Source organism: Lissotriton vulgaris, unplaced genomic scaffold, assembly GCF_964263255.1.
Source record: "Lissotriton vulgaris unplaced genomic scaffold, aLisVul1.2 SCAFFOLD_301, whole genome shotgun sequence".
NCBI lineage: Eukaryota > Metazoa > Chordata > Amphibia > Caudata > Salamandridae > Lissotriton > Lissotriton vulgaris.
In genome coordinates, this window is record NW_028244321.1 from 1,740,913 (window position 1) to 1,762,971 (window position 22,059).

Consider the following 22,059-nt stretch of genomic DNA (forward strand, 5'->3'; position numbering starts at 1 on the left):
AGCTCTTCAAGGAAAAAATATAAAGCACTTACAAAGGAGCCTCAAATACTCAAAGATGGTAGACTTCTGTAATATGGGCCATATACTAAAAGCAGCACGAAAACAGAGTGCAATAGGGTCCAAAAAACTTGAGTGACCCATGGGAGTATGCATGCAAGCCTATGGTATTCCAAACTAGAGATATACGCATGCAATTTTTGTTTTTAGGAGAGAATGTGCCTGCTGAAAAATACATTATTTTTAAAAAGTGCATTGCAGAATATCAGGAATTTGCTGTGGGACACCTTGAAAACTTGCATACAGATTATGTGCACATGCTTTACAGTCAGTTGTTGTGGCCGAGTGGTTAAGGCGATGGACTAGAAATCCATTGGGGTCTCCCCACGCAGGTTCGAATCCTGCCGACAACGAGAATATTTTTAACATCGGCTGCAATTTCAGAAGATAACCTTTAGTATTTCTTCCATGTCAGTTTTATAAATAGGTGGCTTATTTTGGTGTCACTATTGCCATATCACATATTTATTATCGCTCCCCCTTTCATATCTTTGCTATAACTCTCGTCCTTCATTAGCTCTGGTGCAAACGCTTCAAATTATTATACCCTGGCTCTCTCGGTCATACCTGTGCATGCACTTGAAACTTACTTTACCAATAAAAGAAGCAAATAGAGAAATAAAATAAAAGTGCTAGCTGGATTAGGCAAACACACTTCATAAAACTGCATTTTCTTTTCTATTCTCCCCCGTGTTACAAGCTTAACTGCTCCCTGTGTAATTTCTCTTAACCTGCTGTTCCTGGAAGAGAATTTCATCTACAAGCTCTTTCTGTGTTTTTTCCTAGTCTTTTCTTTCCCTTTTCTTAGTTTTGTAACTGTTCCTTTACGTGCTCTATTTAGGCGCCATTAATCTCATTTGAGCTCCTTGTACCTGCTGCTGTTTTCTCCACACCTCATACTGTCTTTTCCCTCTTTCTCTCTTTCTCTGCGGTTGGTGGCTACTTTCCGAAGCGTCTGATGCCCCAATGTTTCTTTGTCTTGTTGTCAGACGTGAATTTGAAAAGCAACAAAATTAACAAGCCTTTACCACTCACACATGGCAGAAGTTTATACTTTAATTCAATGAGCTAAGAAAAGTGTGCTGTGGGGCCCCTACGAGCCATGGTGCTTGCTTCATCATAATTAGGCATGCAGTCATTAGCCACAGCTCTGATTATGGGTCACTGAGGTCAGTTTCAATAATTCCTCAAAAACCTAACCATGCAGTCCCCCCTAACTGTGTAGTTATCTTGCTTTACTGCTGTTTGTGTGATTAGCTGGGAGGAGCTCACGGCAGCATCCTCCCAATAAAAGTGTAGATTGACCGTTCCTTAACTCTTTCTTGCTTCACATACAGATGGCTTGAGGAGGTACAGGGGAGATGCAGGTCTAATAAACAGAATAGGATATCTGTGCCAGGTGTGTTTCTCTGCATTGGTGTCCCATCACAGGCCCACCAGTGTATGTGTGATCTTTGACTCCTTCCAGTTCACATGCAGGTGGCCAGGAAACGGTTTCAGCCTATCAACCACTGAGGAAATAAAGCCTTTGTATAAGGAATGAGGAAGCAATGAACACATTCAGCCTATCACAGGAGTAGCCCTGAGTGTTCCGAATTATAATTTCTTCATGTCACTGTACGTTATTGAGCCAAAGTAGCTCGCCGTGATCGTATAGTGGTTAGTACTCTGCGTTGTGACCGCAGCAACCTCGGTTCGATTCCGAGTCACGGCATTGTGGTTGGCAATGTCACGGCAGTTGGGTTTTTCCTTTACAGAATTCCCAAATGTACCAGTTGTTTTTGTAAAATGTCTATTAAAAACAGATCCTTTTCAATATTTAAACGATCTAACGACAAATTATTTAAACACACATGATTATAAGATGTAGGTATACTGTACTTACTGACATAAATTATCGTTCTTGAACATATTTGCGGTAAGGGGAGCGGAGCTCTCCCCCTGGCCAATCAGAATGCAGATGAATGCAGTTCCAGTTGAGTGACCTGTGTTGTGGCTGTCTACAGGGAATGCACATATGTAGCTGTCTCGCAGCCCAATCCAGAGGTCAATTGGAGACAGGTTTTCATGCAAATAGAGCAGTAAGTGCAGAGAAATGCTCACTCTCTAAAAATGGCATTTATACAATAGTAAGATTAAATCCAACCTCACCAGTAGATAGGATTTATCAATAAATAAATAAAGCTTCTCCTCTCTGATATGGAATTACCCCCCAAAAAGTATAAGGGAATACCCAATGCTAACCTATGAGAGGGGCAGACCTCACAGTAGTGAAAAATGTAATAGACTGTTTGATACTACTAGGACATACAAACTACCACAGTACATGTCTTACCTTTTACTTACATAGCATGATGCCCCTAGGACTACCTAGGGCCTACCTTAGGGGTTACTGATATGTAATAAAATTGGAGTTTAAGGCTTGGCAAGTAGTTTTAAATGCCAAGTCGAAGTGGCAGTACACTGCAGCACAGGCACTGCAGTAGCAGGCTTGAGACAGGTTTGAAATGCTATTTCTTTGGGCGGCACAATCAGTCCCTGGGTATATGGTATACCACTTTACAAGGGGCTTTCAAGTAAATTAAATCTGTCAGTCAGGTATACTCCAATTATACACATGATTAGGGAAGAAGCACGTGCACTTCAGCACTGATTAGTAGCGATAAAGTGATCAGAGTCCTAAGGCCAACAAAAAGATACAGCAAAATGCGGAGGTGAAAAGCAATAAGGTGGGGTTGGGACCACCTTAAGAATGCAAGGTCTAACAAAAACGAACTAAGGATAACATGAGTAAAACATCAGGTTTCTCTACAGCATTTGGTGAGACAAGTGGGCCTTCTTTTATCTTCCATAAATGCAATCTTTCCCGGACCCCTTTATTATATAGCTCTTCAAGGAAAAAATATAAAGCACTTACAAAGGAGCCTCAAATACTCAAAGATGGTAGACTTTTGTAATATGGGCCATATACTAAAAGCAGCACGAAAACAGAGTGCAATAGGGTCCCAAAAACTTGAGTGACCCATGAGAGTATGCATGCAAGATTATGGTAATCCAAACTAGAGATATACGCCTGCAATTTTTGTTTTTAGGAGAGAATGTTCCTGCTGAAAAAAACATTATTTTTAAAAAGTGCATTGCAGAATATCAGGAATTTGCTGTGGGACACCTTGAAAACTTGCATACAGATTATGTGCACACGCCTCACAGTCAGTTGTTGTGGCCGAGTGGTTCAGGCGATGGACTAGAAATCCATTGGGGTCTCCCCGCGCAGGTTCGAATCCTGCCGACAAGGAGATCTTTTTTTAACATCTGCTACAATTTCAGAAGTTAACCTTTAGTATTTCTTCCATGTCAGTTTTATAAATAGGTGGCTTATTTTGGTGTCACTATTGCCATATCACATATTTATTATCGCTCCCCCTTTCATATCTTTGCTATAACTCTCGTCCTTCATTAGCGCTGGTGCAAGCGCTTCAAATTATTATACCCTGACTCTCTCGGTCATACCTGTGCATGCACTTGAAACTTACTTTACCAATAAAAGAAGGCAATAGAAAAAATAAAATAAAAGTGCTAGCTGGATTAGGCAAACACACTTCATAAAACTGCATTTTCTTTTCTATTCTCCCCCGTGTTACAAGCTTAACTGCTCCCTGTGTAATTTCTCTTAACCTGCTGTTCCTGGAAGAGAATTTCATCTACAAGCTCTTTCTGTGTTTTTTCCTAGTCTTTTCTTTCCCTTTTCTTAGATTTGTAACTGTTCCTCTACGTGCTCTATTTAGGCGCCATTAATCTCATTTGAGCTCCTTGTACCTGCTACTGTTTTCTCCACACCTCATACTGTCTTTTCCCTCTTTCTCTGCGGTTGGTGGCTACTTTCCAAAGCGTCTGATGCCCCAATGTTCCTTCGTCTTGTTGTCAGACGTGAATTTGAAAAGCAACAAAATTAACAAGCCTTTACCACTCACACATGGCAGAAGTTTATACTTTAATTTAATGAGCTAAGAAAAGTGTGCTGTGGGGCCCCTACGAGCCATGGTGCTTGCTTCATCATAATTAGGCATGCAGTCATTAGCCACAGCTCTGATTATGGGTCACTGAGGTCAGTTTCAATAATTCCACAAAAACCTAACCATGCAGTCCCCCCTAACTGTGTAGTTATCTTGCTTTACTGCTGTTTGTGTGATTAGCTGGGAGGAGCTCACGGCAGCATCCTCCCAATAAAAGTGTAGATGGACCGTTCCTTAACTCTTTCTTGCTTCACATACAGATGGCTTGAGGAGGTACAGGGGAGATGCAGGTCTAATAAACAGAATAGGATATCTGTGCCAGGTGTGTTTCTCTGCATTGGTGTCCCATCACAGGCCCACCAGTGTATGTGTGATCTTTGACTCCTTCCAGTTCACATGCAGGTGGCCAGGAAACGGTTTCAGCCTATCAACCACTGAGGAAATAAAGCCTTTGTATAAGGAATGAGGAAGCAATGAACACATTCAGCCTATCACAGGAGTAGCCCTGAGTGTTCCGAATTATAATTTCTTCATGTCACTGTACGTTATTGAGCCCAAGTAGCTCGCCGTGATCGTATAGTGGTTAGTACTCTGCGTTGTGACCGCAGCAACCTCGGTTCGATTCCGAGTCACGGCATTGTGGTTGGCAATGTCACGGCAGTTGGGTTTTTCGTTTACAGAATTCCCAAATGTACCAGTTGTTTTTGTAAAATGTCTAATAAAAACAGATCCTTTTCAATATTTAAACGATCTAACGACAAATTATTTAAACACACATGATTATAAGATGTAGGTATACTGTACTTACTGATATAAATTATCGTTCTTGAACATATTTGCGGTAAGGGGAGCGGAGCTCTCCCCAGGCCAATCAGAATGCAGATGAATGCAGTTGCAGTTGAGTGACCTGTGTTGTGGCTGTCTACAGGGAATGCACATATGTAGCTGTCTCGCAGCCCAATCCAGACGTCAATTGGAGACAGGTTTTCATGCAAATAGAGCAGTAAGTGCAGAGAAATGCTCACTCTCTAAAAATGTCATTTATACAATAGTAAGATTAAATCCAACCTCACCAGTAGATAGGATTTATCAATAAATAAATAAAGCTTCTCCTCTCTGATATGGAATTACCACCCAAAAAGTAGAAGGGAATACCCAATGCTAACCTATGAGAGGGGCAGACCTCACAGTAGTGAAAAATGTAGTAGACTGTTTGATACTACTAGGACATACAAACTACCACAGTACATGTCTTACCTTTTACTTACATAGCATGATGCCCCTAGGACTACCTAGGGCCTACCTTAGGGGTTACTGATATGTAATAAAATTGGAGTTTAAGGCTTCGCAAGTAGTTTTAAATGCCAAGTCGAAGTGGCAGTACACTGCAGCACAGGCACTGCAGTAGCAGGCTTGAGACAGGTTTTAAATGCTATTTCTTTGGGCGGCACAATCAGTCCCTGGGTATATGGTATACCACTTTACAAGGGGCTTTCAAGTAAATTAAATCTGTCAGTCAGGTATACTCCAATTATACACATGATTAGGGAAGAAGCACGTGCACTTCAGCACTGATTAGTAGCGATAAAGTGATCAGAGTCCTAAGGCCAACAAAAAGATACAGCAAAATGCGGAGGTGAAAAGCAATAAGGTGGGGTTGGGACCACCTTAAGAATGCAAGGTCTAACAAAAATGAACTAAGGATAACATGAGTAAAACATCAGGTTTCTCTACAGCATTTGGTGAGACAAGTGGGCCTTCTTTTATCTTCCATAAATGCAATCTTTACCGGACCCCTTTATTATATAGCTCTTCAAGGAAAAAATATAAAGCACTTACAAAGGAGCATCAAATACTCAAAGATGGTAGACTTCTGTAATACGGGCCATATACTAAAAGCAGCACGAAAACAGAGTGCAATAGGGTCCAAAAAACTTGAGTGACCCATGAGAGTATGCATGCAAGCCTATGGTATTCCAAACTAGAGATATAAGCATGCAATTTTAGTTTTTAGGAGAGAATGTGCCTGCTGAAAAAAACATTATTTTTAAAAAGTGCATTGCAGAATATCAGGAATTTGCTGTGGGACACCTTGAAAACTTGCATACAGATTATGTGCACACACCTTACAGTCAGTGTTTGTGGCCGAGTGGTTAAGGCGATGGTCTATAAATCCATTGGGGTCTCCCTGCGCAGGTTCGAATCCTGCTGACAACGAGAATCTTTTAACATCGGCTACAATTTCAGAAGTTAACCTTTAGTATTTCTTCCATGTCAGTTTTATAAATAGGTGGCTTATTTTGGTGTCACTATTGCCATATCACATATTTGTTATCGCTCCCCCTTTCATATCTTTGCTATAACTCTCATCCTTCATTAGCGCTGGTGCAAACGCTTCAAATTATTATACCCTGGCTCTCTCGGTCATACCTGTGCATGCACTTGAAACTTACTTTACCAATAAAAGAAGCAAATAGAGAAATAAAATAAAAGTGCTAGCTGGATTAGGCAAACACACTTCATAAAACTGCATTTTCTTTTCTATCCTCCCCCGTGTTACAAGCCTAACTGCTCCCTGTGTAATTTCTCTTAACCTGCTGTCCCTGGAAGAGAATTTCATCTACAGGCTCTTTCTGTGTTTTTTCCTAGCCTTTTCTTTCCCTTTTCTTAGATTTGTAACTGTTCCTTTATGTGCTCTATTTATGCGCCATTAATCTCATTTGAGCTCCTTGTACCTGCTGCTGTTTTCTCCACACCTCATACTGTCTTTTCCTTCTTTCTCTCTTTCTCTGTGGTTGGTGGCTACTTTCCAAAGCGTCTGATGCTCCAATGTTCGTCTTGTTGTCAGACGTGAATTTGAAAAGAAACAAATTTAACAAGCCTTTACCACTCACACATGGCAGAAGTTTATACTTTAATTCAATGAGCTAAGAAAAGTGTGTTGTGGGGCCCCTACGAGCCATGGTGCTTGCTTCATCTTGATTAGGCATGCAGTTATTAGCCACAGCTCTGATTATGGGTCACTGAGGTCAGTTTCAATAATTCCTCAAAAACCTAACTATGCAGTCCCCCCTAACTGTGTAGTTATCTTGCTTTACTGCTGTTTGTGTGATTAGCTGGGAGGAGCTCACGGCAGCATCCTCCCAATAAAAGTGCAGATGGACCGTTCCTTAACTCTTTCTTGCTTCACATACAGATGGCTTGAGGAGGTACAGGGGAGATGCAGGTCTAATAAACAGAATAGAATATCTGCGCCAGGTGTGTTTCTCTGCATTGGTGTCCCATCACAGGCCCACCAGTGTATGTGTGATCTTTGACTCCTGCCAGTTCACAAGCAGGCGGCCAGGAAACGGTTTCAGCCTATCAACCACTGAGGAGATAAAGCCTTTGTATAAGGAATGAGGAAGCAATGAACACATTCAGCCTATCACAGGAGTAGCCCTGAGTGTTCCTAATTATAATTTCTTCATGTCACTGTATGTTATTGAGCCCAAGTAGCTCGCCGTGATCGTATAGTGGTTAGTACTTTGCGTTGTGGCCGCAGCAACCTCGGTTCGAATCCGAGTCACGGTGTTGTGGTTGGCAATGTCACGGCAGTTGGGTATTTCCTTTACAGAATTCCCAAATGTACCAGTTGTTTTTGTAAAATGTCTATTAAAAACAGATCCTTTTCAATATTTAAACGATCTAACAACAAATTATTTAAACACACATGATTATAAGATGTAGGTATACTGTACTTACTGACATAAATTATCGTTCTTGAAAATATTTGCGGTAAGGGGAGCGGAGCTCTCCCCCAGGCCAATCAGAATGCAGATGAATGCAGTTGCAGTTGAGTGACCTGTGTTGTGGCTGTCTACAGGGAATGCACATATGTAGCTGTCTCGCAGCCCAATCCAGACGCCAATTGAAGACAGGTTTTCATGCAAATAGAGCAGTAAGTGCAGAGAAATGCTCACTCTCTAAAAATGGCATTTATACAATAGTAAGATTAAATCCAACCTCACGAGTAGATAGGATTTATCAATAAATAAATAAAGTCTCTCCTCTCTGATATGGAATTACCCCCAAAAAAGTATAAGGGAATACCCAATGCTAACCTATGAGAGGGGCAGACCTCACAGTAGTGAAAAATGTACTAGACTGTTTGATACTACTAGGACATACAAACTACCACAGTACATGTCTTTTTTTTTTTTTTTATCCTCATTTTGCGGGTTAAGTAAAACGAAAAGAAAGGCGTTTGGGGGATCATACACATCTGAACAAGGTGTTTCACAAAACTGCCCCTGATCGTCTATCGAGAGGTACAAGGGGTAGGCCTCGTTCTTGATCTGATCAGTTCTCCTCTGCACACCTCCATCTTACTCAATAATTCCACTGTTTCAGGAGTTATGTGACCCTTTGGATGTTTGACAGACTTCAAGTCATGCCAGGAATTATTGTCCGCTTAATCATTGGAATTAGAAAAAAAAAAAAAAGAAAAAAAAGTAAAGAAAAAAAGAGAAACGAAAAGAAAAAGGGAAACCGGCAAAGGGGCCTCTGGCAGGAAGAGATTATTGATTATTGTCTAGATTTAATATAATTTTCCAGGATCTCCCAGTATTTCATTTTTTTGGTTTGTTTCCCTTTTCTATCTAGACTACTAATTCTTATTGCCGTGTTTAACCAGCTTTCATGTGTTGGGGGAACCGGTTTTGTCCAATTAATACAAATCTCTCTGCGAGCTAACAAGATCATGACAAATAATAAGTTTTCTTGGTGATTGTCTAACTTTATCTGATTCAGTTGAGTAGTGCAATATATCCCAAAAATAATTAAAATAATACTCACAGTTATTGGAGTTGCCAGTATTGCGGTTAGAGTCTTACCAATTTCTTGCCAATATTGTGTGAGCGAGGGGCACCCACAGAACATATGTATTTCATCCGCTTTTTCCTCTCCGCATTTGCTGCATGATTTTACGGAAGTTCCTTTGAACTTTGATAACTTTTTGGGGGTCCAGTACGCTCTGTGTATAGAGAAAAGGTGATTCCTCTTTAGTGGGGCGGCCTTTACACATAACCAACATTTTTCTACTGATTTTTTCCAGAATTGACAAAGGTCTGAAGCTTCATATTGTAAGTCTTTCTTCCATATTTTTTCAGCAGTTGTTAATTCTTCTTTTTCTGTTTCAATTAATGCCCAATACCATTTTGATACTTCCTTCTTTAATACCGTTTCACCCACCATTTCTGGTTCTAGGTTTTCCGGATCTGAGGCTCCCTTTGGAATGTTGCTTACCCAACTGCTCAGTTGATAATATTTAAATTTTGAAATTTTGCGGTCTGTAATTATTTGCAAATGATCCCATGATATCAGGGAGTGTCCAGATAAAAGTTGTCCCCATTTTTCAATGCCATGCTGCCTAAGTGGTTTTGATAAAGAGTCTTTTAAACAGTCAGGGGTGCCTGGGGAGTCCCAAATTGGAGCCATATTACTATAATATGGAATCTGTGTAATGGATCTTATTTGATTCCAGATCTTGACGGCATTCTTCAGAACTTTTAGTTTGACTTTTTTGAAAAATTTCGGGTGGCCAAACTTGAAGAGGAAATAATCTTCGCCATTTGTCAGGTATTGCAAGTATATTGGATATGCTTGGTGTGCTTTCAGTAAGACTCTAGCGTTTTTGAATTGGAAGGATCTGTAATATTCATATAAATCTGGACTTGCTATGCCCCCTTGTTCCTTCTTTCTCCTGAGTTTATTCCATGAAATTCTTGCACTCTTTGATGACCAAATAAAGCTAGATATTTCTCCTTGTATTTTTTTTAGGGCATCCTTCTCGAATTCTGATGGAATGTTATTGAAAAGATAGGTAAATTTTGGAATAATTGACATTTTAATTATATTAGAATACCGAAAAAGCTTAATGGTAGACCTGACCAGATTTTGAAGAGCCTTCTCGTTTCATTCATAATTAGGTTGAGGTTTATTTCCGCTAGTTTCCCAAGATCTTGTGTTATGGTAATTCCTAAATATTTTATTTTATCCTTCAAAAGCGGTGAAGTTAATTGTGAGTTCCAGCTCATTATCTCCGTTTTGTCAGTATTTATCAGATATCCTGAAACTTTTCCAAATTTATTCATTTCTTCATCAATTGCCATTTTAGAGAAATTGTAATTATCCGTGAACACCATTAGGTCATCTGCGTAGAGCGCTACTTTCCTTGTCCATTGTAAATATCTGAAAGGTGTGATATTGATGTTATTTCTAATGGAGCATGCCAAGGGTTCAATATATAAATTAAAATGTAATGGAGATAAAGGACATCTCTGACTTGTGCCTCTTTGGATCTCAATATTTTCTGTAAGGTTGCCGTTGACAGCTACCTTTGTTCTTGGGTTCGAATAAATTTCGCTAACCATGTGGATGAAGTTGAAACCGAACTTGCTTTTCTCTATGCTTTTGATTAGAAAAGCCCAATTTACACAATCGAAAGCTTTGGCGGCATCATATGTGATAAGTGTAAGAGGAAGATTTTCCAGTATCGCTATGTCGATTGTTGCTATTAGTTCATGCGTGATTTCTTGTATCTGTCTGCCTTTTATAAAACCCTTTTGGTCCTGATCGATTAATTTAGGCATAACTTTAGATACTCTTTTTGCTATTATGTTCATGAAGATCTTATCATCGCAATTTAGGAGCGATATTGGTCTATATGATGCGCAGATCTTTGGGTTTTTTCCTGGTTTAAGCAGTATGCTTATCGTGGCATTGTTCCATGAGTCTGGGATCATTTCATGTTCCAGATATATCTTGTTCATCGTTTCAGTTAGAGGTTCGATTAGTGTTTCTTTCAGCGCGGTATAAAATTCGTTGGGCAATGCGTCTGGACCTGCCGCTTTTCCTTTCTTTAGTTGACTTATGGCGCTCCTTACTTCTTCTACTGTTATTTCAGAATTCATAAGCTCCGCCTCTTCCTCCGTCAAATGCGGGAGTTGGATCTTTTCAAGGTAATTTTCAATTTCTTCTTCTGTTGGATTTGTGTCCTCCTTATATATTGAAGTGAAGAAATTGAAGAATTCCTTTCTTATTGCGACATAATCTGAAGAGACGGTTGATTGATCCTGATTATATATGTTTAAAATATTGTTTCTGGATTGATCTGTTTTCGTTTTCCAAGCTAGGACAGTACATGTCTTACCTTTTACTTACATACCAAGATGCCCCTAGGACTACCTAGGGCCTACCTTAGGGGTTACTGATATGTAATAAAATTGGAGTTTAAGGCTTGGCAAGTAGTTTTAAATGCCAAGTCGAAGTGACAGTACACTGCAGCACAGGCACTGCAGTAGCAGGCTTGAGACAGGTTTGAAATGCTATTTCTTTGGCGGCACAATCAGTCCCTGGATATATGGTATACCACTTTACAAGGGGCTTTCAAGTAAATTAAATCTGTCAGTCAGGTATACTCCAATTATACACATGATTAGGGAAGAAGCACGTGCACTTCAGCACTGATTAGTAGCGATAAAGTGATCAGAGTCCTAAGGCCAACAAAAAGATACAGCAAAATGCGGAGGTGAAAAGCAATAAGGTGGGGTTGGGAATACCTTAAGAATGCAAGGTCTAACAAAAACGAACTAAGGATAACATGAGTAAAACATCAGGTTTCTCTACAGCATTTGGTGAGACAAGTGGGCCTTCTTTTATCTTCCATAAATGCAATCTTTCCCGGACCCCTTTATTATATAGCTCTTCAAGGAAAAAATATAAAGCACTTACAAAGGAGCCTCAAATACTCAAAGATGGTAGACTTCTGTAATATGGGCCATATACTAAAAGCAGCACGAAAACAGAGTGCAATAGGGTCCAAAAAACTTGAGTGACCCATGAGAGCATGCATGCAAGCCTATGGTATTCCAAACTAGAGATATACGCATGCAATTTTTGTTTTTAGGAGAGAATGTGCCGGCTGAAAAAAACATTCTTTTTAAAAAGTGCGTTGCAGAATATGAGGAATTTGCTGTGGGACACCTTGAAAACTTGCATGCAGATTATGTGCACACGCCTTACAGTCAGTTGTTGTGGCCGCGTGGTTAAGGCGATGGACTAGAAATCCATTGGGGTCTCCCCGCGCAGGTTCGAATCCTGCCGACAACGAGGATCTTTTTAACATCGGCTACAATTTCAGAAGTTAACCTTTAGTATTTCTTCCATGTCAGTTTTATAAATAGGTGGCTTATTTTGGTGTCACTATTGCCATATCACATATTTATTATCGCTCCCCCTTTCATATCTTTGCTATAACTCTCGTCCTTCATTAGCGCTGGTGCAAACGCTTCAAATTATTATACCCTGGCTCTCTCGGTCATACCTGTGCATGCACTTGAAACTTACTTTACCAATAAAAGAAGCAAATAGAGAAATAAAATAAAAGTGCTAGCTGGATTAGGCAAACACACTTCATAAAACTGCATTTTCTTTTTTATTCTCCCCCGTGTTACAAGCTTAACTGCTCCCTGTGTAATTTCTCTTAACCTGCTGTTCCTGGAAGAGAATTTCATCTACAAGCTCTTTCTGTGTTTTTTCCTAGTCTTTTCTTTCCCTTTTCTTAGATTTGTAACTATTCCTTTACGTGCTCTATTTAGGCGCCATTAATCTCATTTGAGCTCCTTGTACCTGCTGCTGTTTTCTCCACACCTCATACTGTCTTTTCCCTCTTTCTCTCTTTCTCTGCGGTTGGTGGCTACTTTCCAAAGCGTCTGATGCCCCAATGTTCCTTTGTCTTGTTGTCAGACGTGAATTTGAAAAGCAACAAAATTAACAAGCCTTTACCACTCACACATGGCAGAAGTTTATACTTTAATTCAATGAGCTAAGAAAAGTGTGTTGCGGGGCCCCTACGAGCCATGGTGCTTGCTTCATCATAATTAGGCATGCAGTCATTAGCCACAGCTCTGATTATGGGTCAATGAGGTCAGTTTCAATAATTCCTCAAAAACCTAACCATGCAGTCCCCCCTAACTGTGTAGTTATCTTGCTTTACTGCTGTTTGTGTGATTAGCTGGGAGGAGCTCACGGCAGCATCCTCACAATAAAAGTGTAGATGGACCGTTCCTTAACTCTTTCTTGCTTCACATACAGATGGCTTGAGGAGGTACAGGGGAGATGCAGGTCTAATAAACAGAATAGAATATCTGCGCCAGGTGTGTTTCTCTGCATTGGTGTCCCATCACAGGCCCACCAGTGTATGTGTGATGTTTGACTACTGCCAGTTCACAAGCAGGCGGCCAGGAAACGGTTTCAGCCTATCAACCACTGAGGAGATAAAGCCTTTGTATAAGGAATGAGGAAGCAATGAACACATTCAGCCTATCACAGGAATAGCCCCGAGTGTTCCGAATTATAATTTCTTCATGTCACTGTACGTTATTGAGCCCAAGTAGCTCGCCGTGAACGTATAGTGGTTAGTTCTCTGCGTTGTGGCCGCAGCAACCTCGGTTCGAATCCGAGTCACGGCATTGTGGTTGGCAATGTCACGGCAGTTGGGTTTTTCCTTTACAGAATTCCCAAATGTACCAGTTGTTTTTGTAAAATGTCTATTAAAAACAGATCCTTTTCAATATTTAAACGATCTAACGACAAATTATTTAAACACACATGATTATAAGATGTAGGTATACTGTTCTTACTGACATAAATTATCGTTCTTGAACATATTTGCGGTAAGGGGAGCGGAGCTCTCCCCCATGCCAATCAGAATGCAGATGAATGCAGTTGCAGTTGAGTGACCTGTGTTGTGGCTGTCTACAGGGAATGCTCATATGTAGCTGTCTCGCAGCACAATCCAGACGTCAATTGAAGACAGGTTTTCATGCAAATAGAGCAGTAAGTGCAGAGAAATGCTCACTCTCTAAAAATGGCATTTATACAATAGTAAGATTAAATCCAACCTCACCAGTAGATAGGATTTATCAATAAATAAATAAAGCTTCTCCTCTCTGATATGGAATTACCCCCCAAAAAGTATAAGGGAATACCCAATGCTAACCTATGAGAGGGGCAGACCTCACAGTAGTGAAAAATGTAATAGACTGTTTGATACTACTAGGACATACAAACTACCACAGTGCATGTCTTACCTTTTACCTACATAGCATGATGCCCCTAGGACTACCTAGGGCCTACCTTAGGGGTTACTGATATGTAATAAAATTGGAGTTTAAGGCTTGGCAAGTAGTTTTAAATGCCAAGTCGGAGTGGCAGTACACTGCAGCACAGGCACTGCAGTAGCAGGCTTGAGACAGGTTTGAAATGCTATTTCTTTGGGCGGCACAATCAGTCCCTGGGTATATGGTATACCACTTTACAAGGGGCTTTCAAGTAAATTAAATCTGTCAGTCAGGTATACTCCAATTATACAAATGATTAAGGAAGAAGCACGTGCACTTCAGCACTGATTAGTAGCGATAAAGTGATCAGAGTCCTAAGGCCAACAAAAAGATACAGCAAAATGCGGAGGTGAAAAGCAATAAGGTGGGGTTGGACCACCTTAAGAATGCAAGGTCTAACAAAAATGAACTAAGGATAACATGAGTAAAACATCAGGTTTCTCTACAGCATTTGGTGAGACAAGTGGGCCTTCTTTTATCTTCCATAAATGCAATCTTTCCCGGACCCCTTTATTATATAGCGCTTCAAGGAAAAAATATAAAGCACTTACAAAGGAGCCTCAAATACTCAAAGATGGTAGACTTCTGTAATATGGGCCATATACTAAAAGCAGCACGAAAACAGGGTGCAATAGGGTCCAAAAAACTTGAGTGACCCATGAGCGTATGCATGCAAGCCTATGGTATTCCAAACTAGAGATATACGCATGCAATTTTTGTTTTTAGGAGAGAATGTGGCTGCTGAAAAAAACATTTTTTTAAAAAGTCCATTGCAGAATATCAGGAATTTGCTGTGGGACACCTTGAAAACTTGCATACAGATTATGTGCACACGCCTTACAGTCAGTTGTTGTGGCCGAGTGGTTAAGGCGATGGACTAGAAATCCATTGGGGTCTCCCCGCGCAGGTTCGAATCCTGCCGACAATGAGAATCTTTTTAACATCGGCTACAATTTCAGAAGTTAACCTTTAGTATTTCTTCCATGTCAGTTTTATAAATAGGTGGCTTATTTTGGTGTCACTATTGCCATATCACATATTTATTATCGCTCCCCCTTCATATCTTTGCTATAACTCTCGTCCTTCATTAGCGCTGGTGCATGTGCTTCAAATTATTATACCCTGGCTCTCTCGGTCATACCTGTGCATGCACTTGAAACTTACTTTACCAATAAAAGAAGCAAATAGAGAAATAAAATAAAAGTGCTAGCTGGATTAGGCAAACACACTTCATAAAACTGCATTTTCTTTTCTATTCTCTCCAGTGTTACAAGCTTAACTGCGCCCTGTGTAATGTCTCTTAACCTGCTGTTCCTGGAAGAGAATTTCATCTACAAGCTCTTTCTGTGTTTTGTCCTAGTCTTTTCTTTCCCTTTTCTTAGATTTGTAACTGTTCCTTTACGTGCTCTATTTAGGCGCCATTAATCTCATTTGAGCTCCTTGTACCTGCTGCTGTTTTCTCCACACCTCATACTGCCTTTTCCCTCTTTCTCTGCGGTTGGTGGCTACTTTCCAAAGCATCTGATGCCCCAATGTTCCTTCGTCTTGTTGTCAGACATGAATTTGAAAAGCAACAAAATTAACAAGCCTTTACCACTCACACATGGCAGAAGTTTATACTTTAATTCAATGAGCTAAGAAAAGTGTGTTGTGGGGCCCCTACGAGCCATGGTGCTTTCTTCATCATAATTAGGCATGCAGTCATTAGCCACAGCTCTGATTATGGGTCACTGAGGTCAGTTTCAATAATTCCTCAAAAACCTAACCATGCAGTCCCCCCTAACTGTGTAGATATCTTGCTTTACTGCTGTTTGTGTGATTAGCTGGGAGGAGCTCACGGCAGCATCCTCCCAATAAAAGTGTAGATGGACCGTTCCTTAACTCTTTCTTGCTTCACATACAGATGGCTTGAGGAGGTACAGGGGAGATGCAGGTCTAATAAACAGAATAGAATATCTGCGCCAGGTGTGTTTCTCTGCATTGGTGTCCAATCACAGGCCCACCAGTGTATGTGTGATCTTTGACTCCTGCCAGTTCACAAGCAGGCGGCCAGGAAACGGTTTCAGCCTATCAACCACTGAGGAGATAAAGCCTTTGTATAAGGAATGAGGAAGCAATGAACACATTCAGCCTATCACAGGAGTAGCCCTGAGTGTTCCGAATTATAATTTCTTCATGTCACTGTACGTTATTGAGCCCAAGTAGCTCACCGTGATCGTATAGTGGTTAGTACTCTGCGTTGTGGCCGCAGCAACCTCGGTTCGAATCTGAGTCACGGCATTGTGGTTGGCAATGTCACGGCAGTTGGGTTTTTCCTTTACAGAATTCCCAAATGTACCAGTTGTTTTTGTAAAATGTCTATTAAAAACAGATCCTTTTCAATATTCAAACGATCTAACGACAAATTATTTAAACACACATGATTATAAGATGTAGGTATACTGTACTTACTGACATAAATTATCGTTCTTGAACATATTTGCGGTAAGGGGAGCTGGGCTCTCCCCCAGGCCAATCAGAATGCATATGAATGCAGTTTCAGTTGAGTGACCTGTGTTGTGGCTGTCTACAGGGAATGCACATATGTAGCTGTCTCGCAGCCCAATCCAGACGTCAATTGAAGACAGGTTTTCATGCAAATAGAGCAGTAAGTGCAGAGAAATGCTCACTCTCTAAAAATGGCATTTATACAATAGTAAGATTAAATCCAACCTCACCAGTAGATAGGATTTATCAATAAATAAATAAAGCTTCTCCTCTCTGATATGGAATTACCCCCCATAAAGTATAAGGGAATACCCAATGCTAACCTATGAGAGGGGCAGACCTCACAGTAGTGAAAAATGTAATAGACTGTTTGATACTACTAGGACATACAAACTACCACAGTACATGTCTTACCTTTAACTTACATAGCATGATGCCCCTAGGACTACTTAGGGCCTACCTTAGGGGTTACTGATATGTAATAAAATTGGAGTTTAAGGCTTGGCAAGTAGTTTTAAATGCCAAGTCGAAGTGGCAGTACACTGCAGCACAGGCACTGCAGTAGCAGGCTTGAGACAGGTTTGAAATGCTATTTCTTTGGGCTGCACAATCAGTCCCTGGGTATATGGTATACCACTTTACAAGGGGCTTTCAAGTAAATTAAATCTGTCAGTCAGGTATACTTAAATTATACACATGATTAAGGAAGAAGCACGTGCACTTCAGCACTGATTAGTAGCAATAAAGTGACCAGAGTCCTAAGGCCAACAAAAAGATACAGCAAAATGCGGAGGTGAAAAGCAATAAGGTGGGGTTGGGACCACCTTAAGAATGCAAGGTCTAACAAAAACGAACTAAGGATAACATGAGTAAAACATCAGGTTTCTCTACAGCATTTGGTGAGACAAGTGGGCCTTCTTTTATCTTCCATAAATGGAATCTTTCCCGGACCCCTTTATTATATAGCTCTTCAAGGAAAAAATATAAAGCACTTACAAAGGAGCCTCAAATACTCAAAGATGGTAGACTTCTGTAATATGGGCCATATACTAAAAGCAGCACGAAAACAGAGTGCAATAGGGTCCAAAAAACTTGAGTGACCCATGAGAGTATGCATGCAAGCCTATGGTATTCCAAACTAGAGATACACGCATGCAATTTTTGTTTTTAGGAGTGAATATGCCTGCTGAAAAAAACATTTTTTTTAAAAAGTACATTGCAGAATATCAGAAATTTGCTGTGGAACACCTTGAAAACTTGCATACAGATTATGTGCACACGCCTTACAGTCAGTTGTTGTGGCCGAGTGGTTAAGGCGATGGACTAGAAATCCATTGAGGTCTCCCCGCGCAGGTTCGAATCCTGCCGACAACGAGAATCTTTTTAACATCGGCTACAATTTCAGAAGTTAACCTTTAGTATTTCTTCCATGTCAGTTTTATAAATAGGTGGCTTATTTTGGTGTCACTATTGCCATATCACATATTTATTATCGCTCCCCCTTTCAGATCTTTGCTATAACTCTCGTCCTTCATTAGCGCTGGTGCAAACGCTTCAAATTATTATACCCTGGCTCTCTCGGTCGTACCTGTGCATGCACTTGAAACTTACTTTACCAATAAAAGAAGCAAATAGAGAAATAAAATAAAAGTGCTAGCTGGATTAGGCAAACACACTTCATAAAACTGCATTTTCTTTTCTATTCTCCCCCGTGTTACAAGCTTAACTGCTCCCTGTGTAATTTCTCTTAACCTGTTGTTCCTGGAAGAGAATTTCATCTACAAGCTCTTTCTGTATTTTTTCCTAGTCTTTTCTTTCCCTTTTCTTAGATTTGTAACTGTTCCTTTACGTGCTCTATTTAGGCGCCATTAATCTCATTTGAGCTCCTTGTACCTGCTGCTGTTTTCTCCACACCTCATACTGCCTTTTCCCTCTTTCTCTGCGGTTGGTGGCTACTTTCCAAAGCGTCTGATGCCCCAATGTTCCTTCGTCTTGTTGTCAGACGTGAATTTGAAAAGCAACAAAATTAACAAGCCTTTACCACTCACACATGGCAGGAGTTTATACTTTAATTCAATGAGCTAAGAAAAGTGTGTTGTGGGGCCCCTACGAGCCATGGTGCTTGCTTCATCATAATTAGGCATGCAGTCATTAGCCACAGCTCTGATTATGGGTCACTGAGGTCAGTTTCAATAATTCCTCAAAAACCTAACCATGCAGTCCCCCCTAACTGTGTAGTTATTTTGCTTTACTGCTGTTTGTGTGATTAGCTGGGAGGAACTCACGGCAGCATCCTCCCAATAAAAGTGTAGATGGACCGTTCCTTAACTCTTTCTTGCTTCACATACAGATGGCTTGAGGAGGTACAGGGGAGATGCAGGTCTGATAAACAGAATAGAATATCTGCACCAGGTGTGTTTCTCTGCATTGGTGTCCCATCACAGGCCCACCAGTGTATGTGTGATCTTTGACTCCTGCCAGTTCACAAGCAGTCGGCCAGGAAACGGTTTCAGCCTATCAACCACTGAGGAGATAAAGCCTTTGTATAAGGAATGAGGAAGCAATGAACACATTCAGCCTATCACAGGAGTAGCCCTGAGTGTTCCGAATTATAATTTCTTCATGTCACTGTACGTTATTGAGCCCAAGTAGCTCGCCGTGATCGTATAGTGGTTAGTACTCTGCGTTGTGGCCGCAGCAACCTCGGTTTTAATCCGAGTCACGGCATTGTGGTTGGCAATGTCACGGCAGTTGGGTTTTTCCTTTACAGAATTCCCAAATGTACCAGTTGTTTTTGTAAAATGTCTATTAAAAACCGATCCTTTTCAATATTTAAACGATCTAACGACAAATTATTTAAACACACATGATTATAAGATGTAGGTATACTGTACTTACTGACATAAATTATCGTTCTTGAACATATTTGCGGTAAGGGGAGCGGGGCTCTCCCCCAGGCCAATCAGAATGCAGATGAATGCAGTTGCAGTTGAGTGACCTGTGTTGTGGCTGTCTACAGGGAATGCACATATGTAGCTGTCTCGCAGCCCAATCCAGACGTCAATTGAAGACAGGTTTTCATGCAAATAGAGCAGTAAGTGCAGAGAAATGCTCACTCTCTAAAAATGGCATTTATACAATAGTAAGATTAAATCCAACCTCACCAGTAGATAGGATTTATTAATAAATAAATAAAGCTTCTCCTCTCTGATATGGAATTACCCCCCAAAAAGTATAAGGGAATACCCAATGCTAACCTATGAGAGGGGCAGACCTCACAGTAGTGAAAAATGTAATAGACTGTTTGATACTACTAGGACATACAAACTACTACAGTACATGTCTTACCTTTTACTTACATAGCATGATGCCCCTAGGACTACCTAGGACCTACCTTAGGGGTTACTGATATGTAATAAAATTGGAGTTTAAGGCTTGGCAAGTAGTTTTAAATGCCAAGTCGAAGTGGCAGTACACTGCAGCACAGGCACTGCAGTAGCAGGCTTGAGACAGGTTTGAAATGCTATTTCTTTGGGCGGCACAATCAGTCCCTGGGTATATGGTATACCACTCTAAAAGGGGCTTTCAAGTAAATTAAATCTGTCAGTCAGGTATACTCCAATTATACACATGATTAGGGAAGAAGCACGTGCACTTCAGCACTGATTAGTAGCGATAAAGTGATCAGAGTCCTAAGGCCAACAAAAAGATACAGCAAAATGCGGAGGTGAAAAGCAATAAGGTGGGGTTGGGACCACCTTAAGAATGCAAGGTCTAACAAAAACGAACTAAGGATAACATGAGTAAAACATCAGGTTTCTCTACAGCATTTGGTGAGACAAGTGGGCCTTCTTTTATCTTCCATAAATGAAATCTTTCCCGGACCCCTTTATTATATAGCTCTTCAAGGAAAAAATATAAAGCACTTACAAAGGAGCCTCAAATACTCAAAGATGGTAGACTTCTGTAATATGGGCCATATACTAAAAGCAGCACGAAAACAGAGAGCAATAGGGTCCAAAATACTTGAGTGACCCATGAGAGTATGCATGCAAGGCTATGGTATTCCAAACTAGAGATATACACATGCATTTTTGTTTTTAGGAGAGAATGTGCCTGCTGAAAAAAACATTATTTTTAAAAAGTGCATTGCAGAATATCAGGAATGTGCTGTGGGACACCTTGAAAACTTGCATACGGATTATGTGCACACGCCTTACAGTCAGTTGTTGTAGCCGAGTGGTTAAGGCGATGGACTAGAAATCCATTGGGGTCTCCCCGCGCAGGTTCGAATTCTGCCGACAACGAGAATCTTTTTAACATCGGCTACAATTTCAGAAGTTAACCTTTAGTATTTCTTCCATGTCAGTTTTATAAATAGGTGGCTTATTTTGGTGTCACTATTGCCATATCACATATTTATTATCGCTCCCCCTTTCATATCTTTGCTATAACTCTCGTCCTTCATTAGCGCTTGTGCAAACGCTTCAAATTATTATACCCTGGCTCTCTCGGTCATACCTGTGCATGCACTTGAAACTTACTTTACCAATAAAAGAAGCAAATAGAGAAATAAAATAAAAGTGCTAGCTGGATTAGGCAAACACACTTCATAAAACTGCATTTTCTTTTCTATTCTCCCCCGTGTTACAAGCTTAACTGCTCCCTGTGTAATTTCTCTTAACCTACTGTCCCTGGAAGAGAATTTCATCTACAAGCTCTTTCTGTGTTTTTTCCTAGTCTTTTCTTTCCCTTTTCTTAGATTTGAACTGTTCCTTTACGTGCTCTATTTATGCGCCATTAATCTCATTTGAGCTCCTTGTACCTGCTGCTACTTTCTCCACACCTCATACTGTCTTTTCCCTCTTTCTCTCTTTCTCTGCGGTTGGTGGCTACTTTCCAAAGCGTCTGATGCCCCAATGTTCCTTCGTCTTGTTGTCAGACGTGAATTTGAAAAGCAACAAAATTAACAAGCCTTTACCACTCACACATGGCAGGAGTTTATACTTTAATTCAATGAGATAAGAAAAGTGTGTTGCGGGGCCCCTACGAGCCATGGTGCTTGCTTCATCATAATTAGGCATGCTGTCATTAGCCACAGCTCTGATTATGGGTCACTGAGGTCAGTTTCAATAATTCCTCAAAAACCTTACCATGCAGTCTCCCCTAACTGTTTAGTTATCTTGCTTTACTGCTGTTTGTGTGATTAGCTGGGAGGAGCTCACGGCAGCATCCTCCCAATAAAAGTGTAGATGGACCGTTCCTTAACTCTTTCTTGCTTCACATACAGATGGCTTGAGGAGGTACAGGGGAGATGCAGGTCTAATAAACAGAATAGA

The 22,059-nt window shown here is 40.6% G+C and overlaps 7 non-coding genes across 7 annotated transcripts; all 7 read left to right on the forward strand.

The window, feature by feature from the left end:
- Window positions 1-328: 328 nt before the first annotated feature.
- TRNAS-AGA (transfer RNA serine (anticodon AGA)) lies at window positions 329-410 on the forward strand. Its single transcript has one exon. It is a non-coding gene; the product is annotated as a tRNA-Ser (tRNA).
- A 1,289-nt stretch (window positions 411-1,699) lies between these two features.
- Window positions 1,700-1,771, forward strand: TRNAH-GUG (transfer RNA histidin (anticodon GUG)). The gene has a single exon. It is a non-coding gene; the product is annotated as a tRNA-His (tRNA).
- Window positions 1,772-4,635: 2,864 nt separating this feature from the next.
- Window positions 4,636-4,707, forward strand: TRNAH-GUG (transfer RNA histidin (anticodon GUG)). Its single transcript has one exon. It is a non-coding gene; the product is annotated as a tRNA-His (tRNA).
- Window positions 4,708-6,205: 1,498 nt separating this feature from the next.
- TRNAY-AUA (transfer RNA tyrosine (anticodon AUA)) lies at window positions 6,206-6,287 on the forward strand. Its single transcript has one exon. It is a non-coding gene; the product is annotated as a tRNA-Tyr (tRNA).
- An 8,792-nt stretch (window positions 6,288-15,079) lies between these two features.
- On the forward strand, window positions 15,080-15,161 carry TRNAS-AGA (transfer RNA serine (anticodon AGA)). Its single transcript has one exon. It is a non-coding gene; the product is annotated as a tRNA-Ser (tRNA).
- A 2,851-nt stretch (window positions 15,162-18,012) lies between these two features.
- TRNAS-AGA (transfer RNA serine (anticodon AGA)) lies at window positions 18,013-18,094 on the forward strand. Its single transcript has one exon. It is a non-coding gene; the product is annotated as a tRNA-Ser (tRNA).
- A 2,851-nt stretch (window positions 18,095-20,945) lies between these two features.
- Window positions 20,946-21,027, forward strand: TRNAS-AGA (transfer RNA serine (anticodon AGA)). The gene has a single exon. It is a non-coding gene; the product is annotated as a tRNA-Ser (tRNA).
- The last annotated feature ends 1,032 nt before the right edge of the window (window positions 21,028-22,059 follow it).